This window comes from Anser brachyrhynchus, assembly GCF_964034855.1.
Source record: "Anser brachyrhynchus genome assembly, chromosome: 18".
Classification (NCBI taxonomy): Eukaryota; Metazoa; Chordata; class Aves; order Anseriformes; family Anatidae; genus Anser; species Anser brachyrhynchus.
Genome location: NC_137711.1, coordinates 12,542,818 through 12,560,943, shown reverse-complemented (window position 1 = coordinate 12,560,943; position 18,126 = coordinate 12,542,818). Strand labels below are relative to the sequence as shown.

The window sequence follows — 18,126 nt, the reverse complement described above, 5'->3', positions numbered from 1 at the left end:
GGATAGCTAAGTTAGCCAACTGCACTTGAAAATTCTCTATCTACATTAGTGAAATTTATTCCCTCTGTTCAACAGTTAAGAAGTCTCTTTTTTTTTTTTTTTTTTTTGTCTGGATAAAGAAAATGGGTACGTGAGAGAGCCTTGCATTTTGCAAAGATGGTTAGAATCTCTGTATGCTCAGATGATTTATTAATTCATACATTCTGAGGTAGGATGTACAATTTTGCACTTTTTCCACCTTTGTTCATCTTAGTCCTGTTCTATTGCTGCCATAACAATGATGTGAAGCCAGCACGCCTCACTCCCTGTTTGGTCAGTTAAGTAAGGTGAAGAATATCCCCATGGGAATTTTCTGGTCTTACATCAGTTGTCAGAGGATTCAAACACAGTCACTTGAAAACCTTACCAGCTGTGGGTACCCCACCACCTGCCTACTGTAATCACGCTGGTTTTGATTATAAGGTGAAACAGTGACCATTCATGCAGCCATACAGAAATCCCACCCAAAAAGATCTTTCTCTGCCCTCTAAGAATTAATAAATCAAATTCTTACCTCTCGTGACACCAGGTTGGTGGCTTGCACCCTGGCAGCTGGTCAGTACTGCAAAACACAAATGGCAATTCCCTACTTGCTGCTGCACAGAATTCCAGAGTGAAAATGTGCAGGTGTCTTGAAAGCAGATTTAAAACTTGAGCAGAGAAATTGAGTCCACTCATGGAAATGAGCACTGGAGGCACAAATACTGTGGTGTATAAGGACACCATCCCCTTCCTGCAAGCCCGCAGATCCCATACACTTACCTTGAAGCTTTCCGTGAAGACAGGGCAGACTTGCTGCAGGGATATTATATACGATCTCATTTGCAGATGCTGCAGATGCCTACTCTTTCTTCGGTCAAAAAATTTTTGGCAAACCTTCTTTGGTAAAGCATTGTCTGGCAAACTGAACTAAGGGCATAATTGTCATTTGACATGACTAGATATAATTAGAAAATTTTGATGTCTTACTGACTATATGAATACATCTTCTATAAACAATCTGACAAGGGTGTTAAGGAGGGAATCCGGACTAGTCAAAGCACTTAGAGAACTTGGATGCAGACTTATTGCTGACTTTCCCACCGACTCAGTGTATGACCCAGGGAGGATTGCTTGGTATGTGTGTGCTGCAGCTAACCCAGCAGTACAATAGATAAAACAGGATGTTAAAAGATAAATTAGCATTTTCAAAAGCTTTGGCAGTTGTGATGGTAAAATCCTGAAAGCAGAAGTGCAGGCATAGAACGTCTTACAAGGGTTAAAAGTACGGCAGCATGTTCAGCCACAAGCCACAGTAGTGAGAGACTTGGTCCTAACTGGGTTTTTAGGATGGTGTCTCTGAGAGAGATGTGAGGCAACTTCAGAGGTATCAGGAAGAGCATACACACTGAGTCGTGTGCATTTGTGCCTCTGTACACGCTTCAGATTGCAAAATTTGAGAGATTATCCAAGAAATGTTGTTGTGACTTTATGCACCAACTCATGTTGTAGGAGAGGTTACAGCCTCCTGAGACTTCTGATTTGCAGGTCAGTGCCAGTGAGCAAGAGATGCTCCATTCTTTTGCCGAAAATCTTTAAGCTTATCCAGGTCTTACCTGCCTATAACTCAAGGAAAGATAACTCTGATCTAACAAAAGGCCCCCACATCTTTTTTCCTACCTACAATTGACAGAAAAATCCCTCTAGTCAGTCACACCTATAGAAATAATTAGACACATACACACAAATTTCACCTCAGCATGCAGTCCCAGATGCTCTGTGCCGGATACATCCTTAGTCCAGCATTCCCATCTCATCACATATGTCTTCCACACATTCACACAGTCCAAAAAACACTGTGTTACCTATACCAGAGTACTGGTGTTGGCAAACATGCCCCTTGAGTGCTGATAGTGTGGGAAAGAGGGATTTGCTGGATGTCCTGGAGAGTGACTAATATAGGAAATGGGCATTGTCATGTAAGCTGCTTTAAATCCAGTCAGATTTCAACAAACTTTTCTCCTGGTCACTGGCATTTTGGTCATTAAAAGATGTCAGTGGGTAATACAGGGACAAGGTTAGAAAGATGATTCATGGGATCTGATGTAATACCCAGCATCAGGCACTGCTCTGTGCATGAAGGCCTTTTCCAAGGAAGGCTCTGGCACTGGAGCACCCACATTTTGGGCATCTGAGCCCAAGCCTGGAGCCCAAACCCAGTCCAAGCCAGGGTGCTGGGTTTCCAAGTGGTGCCCAACAACACAGTGGTTATAGGTCGTGGCCTAGGAGGGGACAGGAGGGCCTTGGCAGCTCAGAGCAGAGTTCAGAAGACCTCACACAAAGAGCAAGGCCTGGGAGGAGCAAAGATGGCTGAGAAGCCTCACCCAGGTTGGGAGAGCTAGGGGTTTGCTCCCCTCAGGCTGAGGCAGGAGCCTCTCACATTTCAGTTTGTGCCCATTGTCCTGTCACTGGACACCACTGGAAAAAGCCTGGTTTTCTCTTCTCTACATCCTTTGTTCATGTATTTATACATTGTGAGATCCTCTCCAAGTCTTTTCTTTTCAAAGCTGAACAGTCCATCTCTCAGCCTTTCCTCATTGCTGAGAATCTCCAGTCCCTTCATAATCTTTCTGGCCCTTAGTTGGATTCTCTCCAGTATGTCCATGTAGTCTCTTGTAATGGAGAGCCCAGAACTTGACCCAGCATTCCAGGTGTGGCCTCACCAGTGCTGAGTAGAGGGGATCACCTCCCTCAACCTTCTGTGACACTTCTTATGCAAACCGGATGACCATTCTCCTTCTTTGTGGAAAGGGCATGTTGCTGGCTCATGTTCAAGTTGGTTGTCCACCAGGACTCCCAGGTCCTTTTTTGCAAAGCTGCTTTCCACTTTCCAGCTGGTCAGTCCCCAGCATGTACTGTCGCCTGGGGATGTTCCTCCCCAGGTGAAGGACTCCATCCTTCATCTGCACTGTTGGACCCAGTATTGACCTCTGTTTTTTGACTAAGTAGTACCTATTTGTGCATATATATCAATAGTATAGAGAACACTTCAAGTTAAATGGTCCTGAGCAACTGCAGAATCAGAAAGACTTCGGGACTCCTCTGGGACTCTGAGGTAGAAGTGACAAGGAAGAGGGAGATAGACATTCACGTAGACATCAGTTCTTGAAGACAAGGGAACACATCTTTGAATGACAGTCAGTTCACATATTTGTACTAAAATATCTTCAAGCAGTATCTCCTCTAACTTTTGGTCATGTAAGTATGGATCTTTCAAGCAAACTACTGCACAGTTCTACCACACCCAAAAGGATGAAATCACATCCTTTCTGATCTAAAGATAACAGGAATTAAGCCACTCTTTGGTTAAAGTACTATCATGGTTTGCATTGTCTGAGTGCACTGATTACTGCAGGTGAATCAACAAAGGTGAATTCCCAATAGCTCTTCAAATTTACAACCAACCTGTTAGTCTTTATGTATTTGCTGAAGTTTTCAATATTTTACCATTTCTTAAACAGTCCTAAGAATCATCTGCAGGAACTGGTTCTGTGCAGATGGAGTAACAGGATCAACTTAACATCCACTTAGTTAAGTGAAAAGATGGCTGTGGTAATGAAGAGCTTGATTTACTGACGGAAACCAAAGTCAAACACTTTCCTTAGCATGTGTTAGAGATATTAAGGAGGTAACTTCCAAGAGAGAACATCTCTTTACCAAGGAACCTTGCAGACAGCAGAATGATAAAGTATTTACACAAGAGCTTGGAAGGTCTGGGTTATTCTACCCAACATACATTGACACAGAGGACAACACTTCATGAGGAGTCTGGAAACCTGTTATCATAAAGGGGTAAATGACACCGTCTCTGGTTGAGGAGAATGGGAATTTGCCTCAAAAGTCCAGAGCCCAACCAACCATAGGCACTGGTCAAGGGAAGGAAAGCAACTGACTGCCATGCACATATGGCATAAAAAGAGTTCTTGAAGATTACCTGTAGATAAAAAATATAACCCTTCAAAGGAGAACTCAGAAAACTGCAGGCAGTCTCATCCTACAGGGAAGGCTGGGAATGCTACCAGATTGCTCAGGGCATAAAAGAATTGCAGGACATACTTTCCCAACTAACTCTGTATCAGGTGTTTGAGGAGGTCCTCCTTTAGCAGAACACTTTTGTGTGCATATACAAATCCACAGTGTAGCTATGTGTACTGACATCTGCTCAGAGAAGGAGAAACTGTTCTTAGCATAGAACTGTAATCTGATTTTTTGTGCCTATCACAAGCATTGACATATAGCCACATTACTAGCACTTTATTAATATTTCAGTACTAGTATAAACCCAAATTTAGCATAATGTGATTATGGGCATGTGGGCTTTGTTTAATATCTTGGAGTGAACCATACCCTGAAAGGGGATTTGTATCAATCAAGACTCTGAAGGTTTACTGAAATCTAGCAAAATTGATGTCATATTACTGAACTTCTGTAAGACCTTTAACATACTCCCACATGACATCCTGATCTCCAGATTTGAGGGAGATGGATTTGAAGTGTGGACCATTCAGTGGATAAGGAATTGGCTTGAAGGCCACACCCAGAGAGTGGGTCAATGGCTTCATATCCAGGTGGAGGCCAGTGATGTGGTGTCCCTCAGGGGTCTGCCTTGAGACCGGTAATGTTTAATATCTTTATCAATGACATAGTGGGACTGAGTGCACCCTCAACAAGTTTGCAGATGACAACAATCTGAGTGGTGCAGTCGATACAACAGAAGGAAAGAATGCCATCCAAAGGGACCTGGACAAGCTTGAGAAGTGGGCCCACTAAACTGAATGAGGTTCAACAAGTCCAAGTGCAAGGTGCTGCATGTGGGCTGGGGCAATCCCAGACATGAGTACAGACTGGGAGAAGAACTCACTGAGACCTCTCCTGCAGAGAAGGACTTGGGAGTTCTGGTGAATGAAAAGCTTGACATATGCCAGCAGAGCGCTCTTGCAGCCCAGAAGCATCCTGGGCTGCATCAGAGGATGAGTGGCCAGCAGGAGAGGGAGGCGATTTTCCCCCTCTGCTCTGCCCTTGTGAGGCCCCACTTGGAGTCCTGCATTCAGGTCTGGGGCCCCCAGCACAAGAAGGATATGGGGCTGTTAGAACAGGTCCAGAGGAGGGCCACAAAGATGATCAAGGGGCTGGAGCACCTCTCCTATGAAGAAAGGCTGAGAGTTGGGGCTGTTCAGCCTAAAGAAGAGAAGGCTCTGGGGAGAGCTCATTGCAGCCTTTCTATACTTAAAGAGGGCTTATAATAAAGACACAAAGCAAATTTTTACTCAGACAGGTAATAATAGGACAAGGGCTACATGAAGATGGTGAAGGGACTAGAGGGGAAGACGCATGAGGAGCGGCTGAGGTCACTTGGCCTGTTCAGCCTCGAAAAGAGGCTGAAGGGAGATCTCATTGCAGTCTACAGCTTCCTCTCAAGGGGGAGTGGAGGGGCAGGCCCCGATCTATTCTCTAGTGACCTGCGATAGGACCCGTGGGAATGGTGTCAAGCTGATGCAGGGGAGGTTTAGGCTAGACATTAGGAAGAGTTTCTTCACTGAGATGGTGGTCGCACACTGGAACAGGCTCACCAGGGAAGTAGTCACTGCGCCAAGCCTGTCGGAGTTGAAGAAGTGTTTGGACTGTGCACTTAGTCACATGGTCTAAACTTTTGGGTAGACCTGTGTGGTGCCAGGAGTTGGACTTGATGATCCTTATGGGTCCCTTCCAACTCAGGATATTCTATGACTCTATGATTCTAAGGGGGAATGGTTTTAAACTAAAAGAGGGGAGTTTCAGATTAGATGTTAGAGGAAATTCTTTGCTCAGAGGGTGTTAAGGCATTGGAACAGGTTGTCCAGCGAAGTTGTGGATGCCTCATCACTGGAGGTGTTTGAGACCAAGTTGGATGAGGCCTTGGGCAACCTGATCTAGTGGATGGCATCTGTACTGGGTCTGGCTGGGATGGAGTTAACTTTCCCTGCAGCAGCCCATACTGTGTTGTGCACTGCACTTGTAGCTGGAACAGCATTGGTATCACACCAGTGTTGTGTCTGATGAGCAATGTTGGCACAGCATCAGGACTCCCTCCAACCCCTCAAGAGCCAGCAGGCTGGGGGTGGGCAAGAGGTGAGGAAGGAACATCACCAACCAAAGGGATATTCCCTACCATATAATGTCACACTCCGCAATAAAAGGTGCAAAAAGGAAAAAGAGGGGAGGGGTGGGCTCTCGTTGTGAAAACGTCTGTCCTCCCAAACAACGGCTACATGCGTTGAGGCCCTGCTTTGAGGACGTGGTCAACCATCGCTCGTTGGTGGGAAGTAGAGTAATTTCTTTCCTCTGTGCTTCCACACAGCCTTTTCTTGGTTTGTTTGTTGTTTTGTTTGTTTGTTTGTTTGTTTGTTTTTCCCTTTAGTTAAATTATTTTTTTCCTTTTCTTCTTCCCATCCTTTTCTGAGGAGGGGGATTGAGAGAGCAGTTGTGGTGGAGTTCAGCAGTCTAGCAAGGTAAAACCACCACATGGCAGAGGGGTTGGAACTGGGTGATCCTTAAGGTCCCTTCCAACCCAAACCATTCTATGATTCTACGAAAATTCTCCAAGATCTTGTATATGGAGGTGTAGCTCTCATGCTGAGAACACTTTGCATACTGAGTTCAGCTAAAGCGTATGTATTTCACATTAAATAGATCTACCTTCACCATAAAGCAGCCACTATAGATGATGCCAGGTGTGTCTGCTTACTCTTCTGTCAGCTGCACCATAATACAAAGATAATCCTTGTAGCTTAGACCAACAGGGGTGCAGGGGCCTGACAGTATTCAGCATTAAACAATGCAGTGCTTTGCAAACTAAATATCAAGATTATTCTAACAACCCCTCTAGAAGAACAAGCATTTTAAATTGTTAGAATAAGAAAATATTTTTGCAAGTGTCATGATGCAAAAGGAAAAATGCAAAAGTTGCCTGTCAGTCATGAACTTTCTGTCAATCCTGTTTCCATCTCTGCAGGGCTAGACTCTGCTGTGACCAGAAGCAAACCACAGCACAGTCAAAAGAGAAGAGGCAACCTGAAAGCCATCTCTGGATACAGACTGTCCTGCACAGCAATGTGATGTGGGCAAGGCACCGGCGTGCTGACATTTTCCGTGGGGGAGAGGATTCAGGCGTACTGAAAATAGATCCCTCTTGAGATGGAGATCAGGCAGCTGCCTCACTTTCTGCCAGCCCTTAAGATATGTTATTTTCTTCTCCTGAGCCCTGTGGTTGCTGAGAGACAAAGAGTGAGAAGATGCTTTTTAGATGGGCAACTAGACTGGAGTGAGGATGTGGAAGAACCTACAGACTGCCAAACGCTGGCTACTGAGAACTTCTCTTCCATTCCCATTCAGTGCAGTTCAGCTTACAAGCTGGAAACATGCAAATGTACCTGTATGATAGGTACATATGTAAAATTTTAATTTCTAAATTAAAACAGTGCAGTATCACAAGCTTCAACTATTTACAGCTTTTTTTAGCTGCATTGACTTTAACCTTATTGAGTCAGTCTCACTTGACTCCTCTTTCCCACCAACTTTCCCCACGTGCTTATTTCACAAAGACAGAAGATCACTGGCTTCCTGAGGATTTTTTTCCCCTGCAAAACATATTCAATTGAGAGGAATTCAAGAAGCCCACTCATGATGACACAAAATTCGACTTCACCAAATTTTTGAATGACACTAAGTTAGACAGAGTAGATGATATGACAAATGACAGAGCTTCATTCCAAAGGGACATTATGAAACTTTAAGAAACAACATTAAGACTGGATCAACAAAAACCTTATGAAGATTGTTGCGGAATAGTACAAAGCTCACATCTGGGAAAAGAATAAGCCCCAGGTGTCAGTACAGGCTGGGAACTGACTAGTTCAGCAGAAGCCTTGCCAAAAAGGACTTGGAAGTTATGGTGGATGCCCAGAAGAATAATGAATGCTCTCGCTGCAAACATGACAAAGTACTGGATGATGTTAAAAGCATGTTCAGCTGATTGTAGGAAACCATTAACCCTCTTGCTTGGTACTGGTGGGTTGTCATCTGAAATGGTTTGTCCACTTCTGGGCTCTCCTGTTCAAAAAGGTTGTGCACTAACGGGAGAAGGTGCAGCAGAAGGCTACCAAGATGATCTAGAAAACTAGTCCTATGAGGAGATTTTGAGTGTATTTAATCTGAGGAAAAAAGGTCTAAGTTTCATGAGGGGCAGTTACAAGTACAATGTTCCAAACTTTTCTCATTAGTAGCAGACAATGTAACAAGGGATGATGACCACATATCACATCTGGAGAGGCTCCAGTAAGTCATTAGGAAAATTCTTCACTATTAGGTAATGCCGTAATGGCACAGGCTACCCAAGAGAGGTGGCTGAGCCTCTGTCCCTAAGGCGTGGCTAATCAAAGCCATGACTAACCTGACTGATATCAGCAAGACATCTTGAATTGGGAGACTGAATAAAAGCCCTCCAAATGTCCCTTTACAAAATATTTCTGTGGCTGTAATGTAGAGGTTCCCTCTGTTTATCCAATCTTTACCTCTTTATCCAAGTGAACAACAGCTGAAAGCTGGGCAGATATCTGCAGCTTCATGTCTTGTCATGAAGATTTTCCTTGAGGTCTGAAAAACAACCTCAGCTCTTCGTCAACATCAGCTCTTCTGGAGTCAACTATTGGGCATGAATCTTTCATCTCTCTGCACTGTTGGAAGCAGTTAATTCCATTCAGCTTGTCAAAGAAGACCCCTCCAGAACACTGATTTGAGAAAACCACTTCTCCGTTATGTTGTTTGCAAATGTCCTCAGCAACAGTAGGTTTTGGTAGCTTTCAGTCCCTGTATAACAGTGTAATATGCGGGGAGAATCAGACAACTGTGGAGTTCACTGGAGCAGCAAAGTGCATCACATCACATCAGAGAAGTTTCAGCAGGTGAGGAGCAGCAGGGCAGGTAGAGTACAGGAGAGTTCTCTTGCAACCACAGGCTTGATACTTTCAACATGGTGGCTGTGTGCTACCTAAGGTAAGAATTTCCTAAGCCCTCTTACAGGAATTTAGGGATCTGGGACAAAACTTCTTCATTCTGAGTCACAACATACCACATGACAAAAAGGTTGTGTATGGTATAATGAACAGCAGCTAAGATCACCACTGTGTGCTGTTTCTGACCATAACATAACGTTGAGGGAAATAACACTACACAAATGGTTGTTCTAGGTGAGATCAAAGGATTGTGTAGTGTGTCACACCTGAGATCTTTCTCACCATCCCTATGGTGAATACGTCTAAAGCACAAGACACCTCAAGCTGGTGAAACATGTCATGTGACTAGAACAAAAACAAGGTACACATGGGAAACCTTGTATGTGAAAAATGTATATTCTGTGTCACTGCCAATAATGAGAGACAGAAGCACAAGCAGGGTCCTGCTATCCCTTTATGAAGCCTAAGAAGCCTTTAACCATCTCAGCTTTCAGTAACTTACATGTCCCCACACGCAAAGCCTGTAATGCTCACAGGATAGAGCAGACATTCCCTTCAACAGGGATGCTCTTATACTCCCTGCTATTGAGCCCTGAAAGGCTGGAGAGATCTCAGAGCTGCTCAGCTTCTGCTCAGGTAGGAAGCTTCCTCTTCTGGGTCAATGATCCTGGGCCTGGAGAGCAGGCTTAGGTGTCTTCTCGGAGAGCTGTGTCTCCTGTGCCTGTGGACAGGTCACTTCAGCTACTCCTCTTCAAGTGATTGGTAGCCCTGATGTCCTAACCAGGAGGGACCAGGAATGCCTGTGTGGATGTGCTACTCCTGTGACAGACCATGGCCCTGCATGCACTGGTGCAGCTGGGAGAGGCACAGTGCCTATGTGCCTGTCCCACCCTGAGCATGGGCAAGGGAAAGGCTGGCACACAACGCTGTGAGTGCTGTGTGAAGGAAATCCCATCAATGACAGGTTGTGGTCAGGGGAGTGAGGGGGAGAGGAATGAGAGAGAGTGATGGGTGGAAAATGGCAGTGTAAGAGATGAGAATGCAGAAAGAAGCAAAAATGTGAGGTTGGAGATCTGATGAGGAAAAAAAGACTTTGCAGGGAAAGAAAAAGAAAAAAAAAAAGAAAAGAAAAAAAGAGAGAGATGTTTGGGAATATGAAAGGCATTCTTACTGAATCTGGGAGGACCTGATAGTAGTGTTTGTGGAACAGCTTCATCCAATTTGTGTGGCTTGGGCTGCCTTTTCAAGAACAAATCGTGGCCTTCTCTCAGGAATCTTGATGTGCCTGTAGTTACCACCAGAGCTACAGAATTCACAGCAGCGACAAGTCCCTTCTGAAGTGTGGCTGCCTTCTGCACAATAGCAGACTGGCCACACATAGCTCTAAAATTCCAAACTGACTCAGAGTATTGGATTTTATGAGGTACGGCAGGGGCTTCTCTCCCAAAGAACACTTCTCCTGCAGAAGTCAATGAAGGTAGAAGTAGGAGGAGATGAAGGTATCATGAGAGAATAGCAGAAGGTACATGTGTGGCAACACAAGAATTACAAGCTGCTGAGTATCCAGCTCAGTCTGATTTTAGCAAACCTGCACACTGAAGAATCACAAAAGGAAGAACTAGTATTCCATTGTTAGCAAGTTCTGTTAGAGTCCCCAGATATAACTATACATTTATATCACAGAATCATGGAATTGTAGGGGTTGGAAGGGACCTCAAGAGATCATGAGGTCCAACCCCCCTGCCAAAGCAGGCTCCCTAGAGCAGGCTGCCCAGGTAGGCGTCCAGATGGGCCTTGAGTATCTCCAGAGAAGGAGACCCCACAACCTCCCTGGGCAGCCTGTTCCAGTGATCCATCACCCTCACCGTGAAGAAGTTCTTTCGCATGTTGGTGCGGAACTTCCTGTTTTCCATTTTGTGGTCATTGCCCCTTGTTCTATCCCTACAAACCACTGAAAGAGGTTGGCCAAATCCCTCCAATGCTTACTTAGCAGTAGTGTACCATTTTTACTAATTTGTTTACTCTTTCCAAAATATGCAATAATAGTGATTACTGTGAAGTATTATAATGCATAGCCTGGTATAAAGTACATTTACTCAAATGCACTGTAATTCAATAGCAGAAAATTAGACTAAAACTGGGCTCACAGAGTGGGGTCCATGTGGATGAGTGCACGTGATAGGATTCCTCTTCTACCTGTAACCGTATGAAAGTGAGTGATGACTAGATCTGAGCTAGTCTCATGGGCCACAGTATGCTTTTCTTTCACTTCCTTCCTTCCTTCCCTTTCCCTAGGTCTTCAGAGAATCTTATTTCTAAATAACTTGTTTTGTTGGCTGCTATACAGAAGCCTCAGCCCATTTGAGAGGATGTGAAACAGCAGTTGTGTGTCCATCTCCCGTCTGATAACGAGTGTCTCTGTAAGGCTTGATCAGCCATGGGAAAACCAGAGCAGAAAGCATCATGCAGAAGCAGTCCCATAAAATTAAGAATAAATAGACAGCCATATCACCTTAGGGCAGCGTTCTGTCTGGCGTTCTGAGAATGAGTGTATATAGGATGACTGGTGAAAATCCAATTTCATGTTTTCCAATGTACTTATAATTTTATGTAAACATATCATCTTCCCACCTGGCTGTTCCTTTCCCAGATTGAAACATCATAGTCTGGACAGCCTGTCTCCAGTGCTCCCATCAATTTTATCATCTTTCTAATTGCACAGGCCAGAACTGTGGATAGTGTCAACTGTAGTTTATGGGCCCAGTACAACAATTTCTGTTTTGTTCTCAATTGATCCTAATCATTCCTAACATTGTTTGTCTTTTGTGGCCAGTATTAAGCACCAACTTGATGTTTGGAGACAATGATTCACCATCTGGTAGCATGCTTATCTCCTAACCCTGGTACTCCTTTCAGAGATTTTTATAGGGTTTGGTCTATGCACAGCTCAAAGACAACGTATGGACAGAGATGTTGATGTTTGGTTTCAGCTGCATAAAAGGTTTTTATAACTGATGACTATACAGCCTGGCTTACAAGGCTAATGTAGATGTGGCTTTCAGTAAAATGACAGTGAGTGAGACTGGAGTGGCACAAACCAGCTAACAGAGCAGTGGAGAGACAGGTAAAATCTGTTATTTGAAGATGAGCAGCTCTTGACTATCAGAGTTGCGGCATTATTCATACTTCTCGTGTTCCCAGCAAACATTAGTGGAACAGATCTGGGCAGTGGGTGCTGGCCGAGGAGGTGACATTCAGGATGACCTTTCTATCAACCACCTAAGCAGCTGAGGGGCTCTTGTTACAGAGCAGGGGAGTGGGGTGGGCAGGCTAGGAGACCTCTGGGTAAGACAGAGAAAAAAGAGAGCAAGTGGCAAAAGGGGGAGGGAAGGAAAATCAGGATTAGGTGCATAATATTAGCACTAGGAACAACTGTATCCTAAAAAAAGAGAGCAATGAAGTGATATCTTCCTATGCTGACACTCATCTGTGACAGATGAACAAGTCCCACTTCTGGGCAGGTTTCAGTGCTCTAAGTGGAAATATACTAGTACTGGAATTTATATAATCCTGTTCCCTTTAAACATTAGACTCTTCAAGGCTGGGACACACCATAGGACCTTCTGACTGCCAGAGTCACTGCAGGGCAGTTACCAATAGGATACACAGAAAAAATTTCTAGCGGTGTTTTCTGTACTAACTTATTCTGTTGCAGAAAAGTTCTTTTTGTTTCCCCAGGAAATTTGTCAACAGCCTCATATTTTATCCATGGATAGTCAGCCTAAATATTTTTAATTGCTTTCTACATCCATCTGAGATGCAGAGGGAAGCGTACAAGTCCCTGCTCCCTCTGAAGACCAAACCAGACCAGCTCCAGCAGCAGATGGTGACGGTGACATGCCATCACATAGCCAGCAGCCAGGGTGTCAGGGTAGTGGTGCCCTGTGTGGAAGACCAGCACTTGGGGGGGTCTAACTGTGCTTACATTCCCTGTCCTGTGGAGATTACCTGCCCATCCCACTAAAGTCTTTTAGGGACAGATCTTTCTCTCCAAGTGGATTGTCACAAGGTACTTGAAAAGGTTTGAGTTCATCCCAAAGGAGAACTGAACACTGAGCCCAAAGGAAAAGAGAAAATTACTTTGCATCTCAAGGAGGACTGTGGCCTGAAAAAATATACCCCAAATCTGCTTCATCTCAAGGTGCAGTGCCAACTTCAGTCAGTTACTGCTTTGTCAAGCAATACGGGTGTATGTTGCCTTGCTTCCAAATAAGTCTTTCAGGTCCCTCAAAGTGCCTGCTTCTCCCTGAGATGTCTTTCCAGATAGTCTTCTTGGTTGTAGGGTCTAAGAGCAGAGCCATCCCAAAACCCTGCACTGCTCTCTGTCTCATGTATTTGCTAAGCCTGGATTTTGCCCCTTAGTGCCCTGATTCAAAACTCTCAACATGTACTAAATTGTATTTCTCCAAGCAGTACTGTGCTACTTCAGGGAACTTCTGGAATGGTGTGGCAGTGGTGTCTGCTCTGCTGGAGGTGTAAGAGTATTGTCATGAAACCCAAACAGCAAGGCTCAGGTGCTAGTTGATTTCCTCCTCTCCTGGGGCTCCTGACAGTGTGAAGCTGAATGTGGCTTTACTGATGAACAGTGTCCGTAGAGAAATGTTTTCAGCAATTTGTTCTGCTATAACTGGAATACTGCTGTTGTGCTCAGTAGATTTCCTGCAGTCCAGCTCTATAGAACCCCATCAGCTGCATTTATTTTAACCTTTTCTCTGAGAGATCTTTCTTTATGGCTATGACCAATATTTTTCTCAAGACCTTTGTACAAGCCCTTACCAGGTGACAAGCAGCCTGACTCCACAAATAGAGTGTCAATGCAAAATGACCCTTATCCTCTATAAAGCAGTGAGCAATTCATTTTCCATTTCGCTCACATCAGTGTCCCACTTTGATCCTGAAAATCCAGCCGGCTTTATAGCAGAGGCTGTCAGTCCTTTCCCTGTTATGTACCTACACCCACCTTCCTGGCATTCCTCAGAGCTGCTCAGCCTCTGCTCCCATCTCCTCTTCCACCTCTGGGATTGTTGTTTTTTTCTTGACATATTCTGCAATTGCCAAAAAAAAAAAAAAAAAAAAAAGAACTACCAAACAACCAGCCAAACAACAACAATTTAAAAAAAAAAAAAACATATGCACAGGTGGTAGCCACAAGCTGGGTTCACACAGTGACCTGTGAGGTGGACCATTGTACTAGGAGCAGCACAAAAACTTGGGCCGCTTGGGCCCCATACGCTTATCACCTAAAGAGAAAAGCAGATCCTGGGACCTTCCCTGCCTGGGGAGCAGGCCAGTAGTGGCCAAGGGCCGGTGGTGTTTGGGGGCTTCCAGACTCCATCTGGGAACAGTGGTCACTGTAGTCTTTAACCCTCTGGAAACACTTGGCTTTTCACTGTATTCTCCCCATGTAGCCTGTGCTCCTAAGTTTGGGAAGTGCTGACTGCACTGCAGTATGGTATATGGGCATGAGTGATGAGCTTGGATGTGCCATGAGCAGTCACAATAAAATAACATACTGCTTTGCCTGAAACAACAAATACAATTAAATAATTTCTTCAAAACTAAAGTTAGTCTTTACAAAGCTCTTTTGATGTGGACTTCAAGTTAGATGGACATGTGCAGATTATGATTGTAGTATTTACCAAGTTTTTCCACAGATTTCTTCTGACTCTTCCCTAAAGCTGATGTTGATGATGACATTTCTTCTAGTCCTCATATACTCTACTTTCTTCTCACTCATCCCTCTTTCTTCACACACATCCAGCTCTGTCTCTTCCTGCCAGACTCCTGCCTGCAATCCCCAGCACAATTCTGAACCCACTTCAGTACTCTTACTACCTCTCTGTCTTGTTTTCCAAGTTATTCATTTGTTCTGAAACAAGAGCTGCATGAAGGCACATTTAGCCACTCACATCACAATGCACTGGGGTCCCAACTTCGTATTAGATCTGAGTATGTTCATGGGCTGCTCTTGCTCCATATGGCTGAGAGAGGGGAGGTGAATTTCTGCAATGCTGCTGGCCCTGCAGGAAGCTTGGAACAAGCCCTGGCTCTGCCTTCCTCGCCTAGAGAAGGGGTTCATGGACTGGGGTCATCTTGATGATCAGCAAATATGAGCTTTCAGGTCCACAGGCTTTGCTTCCATTTGTTGATGTCCAAGAGAAGGGATGCCCCCACCCACCCCCAACAGACCACTGAAGTACTTGTGCAGCTGCCATGTTCCCGATGGGACAGCGTGTCCCAGGAGGGCAGAGTGAGCACCCAGACACTGGTTTCACTCACTGTCATTCCGCTGGCTTCAGAGGGGCCACTCTTGATTTATACTCTTACAAGTGAGAGCACACGCAGTTTCTGATTTTTCACATTTCAGCTGACAAAGGAGCTGTGCCGGAGCAGGCCTTTCTGGGATAAGAATAGCATCTGCCATCTTAGGACACAGCACAGTTGTCCAGCACCTACACGGCAACGCATTGCAGTGAGATATAGAAGGCAAGCTACCCGCTGAGGAATGTCTTCAAGTGCTATTAGTGGAAGCGTATCATCTACACAAGCAGGCATGGCTCCACGCAGGATTCTTGCAAGAGGTGGCTATTTTTAGCTTTTGACACTGCTGATGAAGGGAGACAAATGACAAAGTGATCCTCCTGGCACTGGCAACCTCCAGAGCTCTCTGAGCAAGCCCCTTCTGGGAATGACTCTTGTCAAGGCTGCAGGGCCTGAGAGTGCAGGAGAGGGGGGCCAGGAGGGAGCTGTGAATTTGCTGGGGACATGAGGCTGAGCCTCGGTCCCACCAGCACTGCCCAGCTGCACTTACGGCAAGCTCTCCCTGAGGGCGGGAACCTGTCCCTGAACTTAGGACATTCTGCTGCCTGCTGTATTTTCAACCACATCCCTGAGCTCTAGGGAGAGAACAGGGGGGCATGGAACTTCATGAAAGTGAAACACTAATTCTTTGCCGCCAGGAGGATATTCATCTCTTGTCTGCTGAAGCTGTCTGTTTCTGAGTGGTTCTTTGGTATTATGGATGTTTGAGGCCTCTTTTCCTCTTCCCTCCTATTGCAAATTCCCTCCCCAACTTACTCACCTTCATTTAACATCTTCTTTGTTCTACTGGTATATAATTCTTTCATTCTTAATTATTTTCATGCCACATTTTTCTTTGTTTTATTTTCAGTGCTTTATGAAAATCAGATCTGCACGTGGACCTGTCTGGGGAAAAAACACCCCCAGAGAAAAGTTTTCTGTCTTCATGAGCTGGCCAAGTCCATCTCCCTCAGGAACTCACATTCAGCTGGACTGATGCACAGCAGCAGTGTTAGCTGTCAGGAAAAAGTGGTCAGGGGAGGGAATGTGTGTTAGGTAGTTTATAAAGTGCTTCCACTAAATGCATTCCCACACCCATAGGGGATGGATCTGATGCTCACTCTTGCCCCTTGTCACAGTCACAGTTTCCTGACCCCATTCTCAGGTATGTCTTGTACTTCTACGGGTGAAGACTCGAGTTGATTCATCTGACAGATGAGAGGCACAACCATTCATTCACAGGTAAATTATTTTTCCAGTAGCCTAACCAGCTAAGCTGACTCCTCCTATAACTCACAGCAGTCTGGCTTTGCCAAGTACAACCATGCAAGCATAACCTCTCCCCAGCCTATCACAAGAAAGTGCAATTGTGTGTGTGGTGTGAACAGCCCGTCCTGGACTGCTAACCTAAAAATCGGGTTGGCGATAAAGAAAAAGGCTTCATCCCTGTCATGGTGCCATAGGATGAAGCTCAGGTTCCTACAGCGTAGCGTCACCAGGTGGAGACTCAACCAGGAACCCAAACAACTGGTTGAAACTATCTCCCTGTTGGGATAGGGTGGCAGGCTGAGTGGTAGGGATGTCGGACACAGCTTTGTGTGCTTCTTGGAGGCTCTCCAGTAGTGATGTATTCCCATTTGTGTTGGTCTGAACCATCACAGCTCAGCATGGGTCAAGCTTCCATGCAGTAACTTGAGCTGTGAAGTTTTCTGACTGTGGCTGCACATTACTTTCAATCTGTTTTGTTTTTATTGCATGAAGTTGACATTATACAAAGCTGACCACAGACTTTCCATACAGCCACATTGCCACCAGCCGGCCATGACTGTGCTTGTGCTCCCAGGTCCGTCAGCTCCAACCTAGCCAGACCAGATCTACAAGCATGTCATTTTATGCCAGTGCAGGCACCAGTGTCCAGATACGATCAGCCTGGTGACTCAAGGCTGCCAAGTGGAAAGCCAGTGTCTCCCAGTTGCCATTCTGCAAAACCTGTAGTGAGTCAGAGCCAAAGCATTAAACCAAAATAAAGTTAATCCCACTTTTTGAACTGGGAGAGAGCTCCATTGCTGGCAGAAAGCAGCTGGTGGGGCAAGGATAGTGCTAAAACTAAAGCCACATCTCCACGTCCCCAAGGACTGCAAGGGATGCTGTGCTCTGCCTAATGTGCTCTGCCCACTGTGCTTGAGCAGATAGCAAAGGGTCTCAGGAGATTATGGACTATGTAGCTGGGGCAAGAACAATCAGCAAATTTGGAACCAAAGGGAGAAAAGAAGGCTGAGAGACTTACAAGACATATCCAAGCTGATACTGAGATACATTGGAATGATTAATGACAGCCCCTTGATTAGGGTTGCTAGACTGTGCAAAGAGTCAGCAATTTCCCATTGGTTTTGCACAGCTACTCCTAAGCAAATTACAGCTGTTCTACTATAGCTCTGTGAAGTTGGTTATTGTACTGTGTAGCCAGTCATTTGACACTGTGGGCTAGGTTAATCAACATGATGTAAGAACAAAAGCAGGACTTTGGTTTGCATCCTGCAACACTGCAGTGAGCAGCTGAGAACAAGATACAGGCTGTCTCCTGGGAAAGTTTTGCTTCCAGACAGCAGGAGCTGAAACATGAGTAATCCCCTGAGGGCTGAAAGAGTGACACGTCCAGATCTGTCCCATCTGGTGGGACAGATTCAGTCCTGATTCT

The 18,126-nt window shown here is 45.1% G+C and overlaps 1 protein-coding gene across 1 annotated transcript in view; it reads right to left on the bottom strand.

Moving 5' to 3' along the window:
* Positions 1-18,126, bottom strand: part of LOC308180146 (myosin heavy chain, skeletal muscle, adult-like) — a 43,972-nt gene that overhangs the window by 18,288 nt on the left and 7,558 nt on the right. Inside the window, exons 3-5 of the mRNA XM_080561342.1 lie at positions 16,210-16,444; positions 14,089-14,173; positions 554-601 (exon numbers count right to left, since the gene is read on the bottom strand). The gene's annotated coding sequence lies outside the window, so the exon portion shown is untranslated. The remainder of the gene's footprint in view (positions 1-553; positions 602-14,088; positions 14,174-16,209; positions 16,445-18,126) is intronic.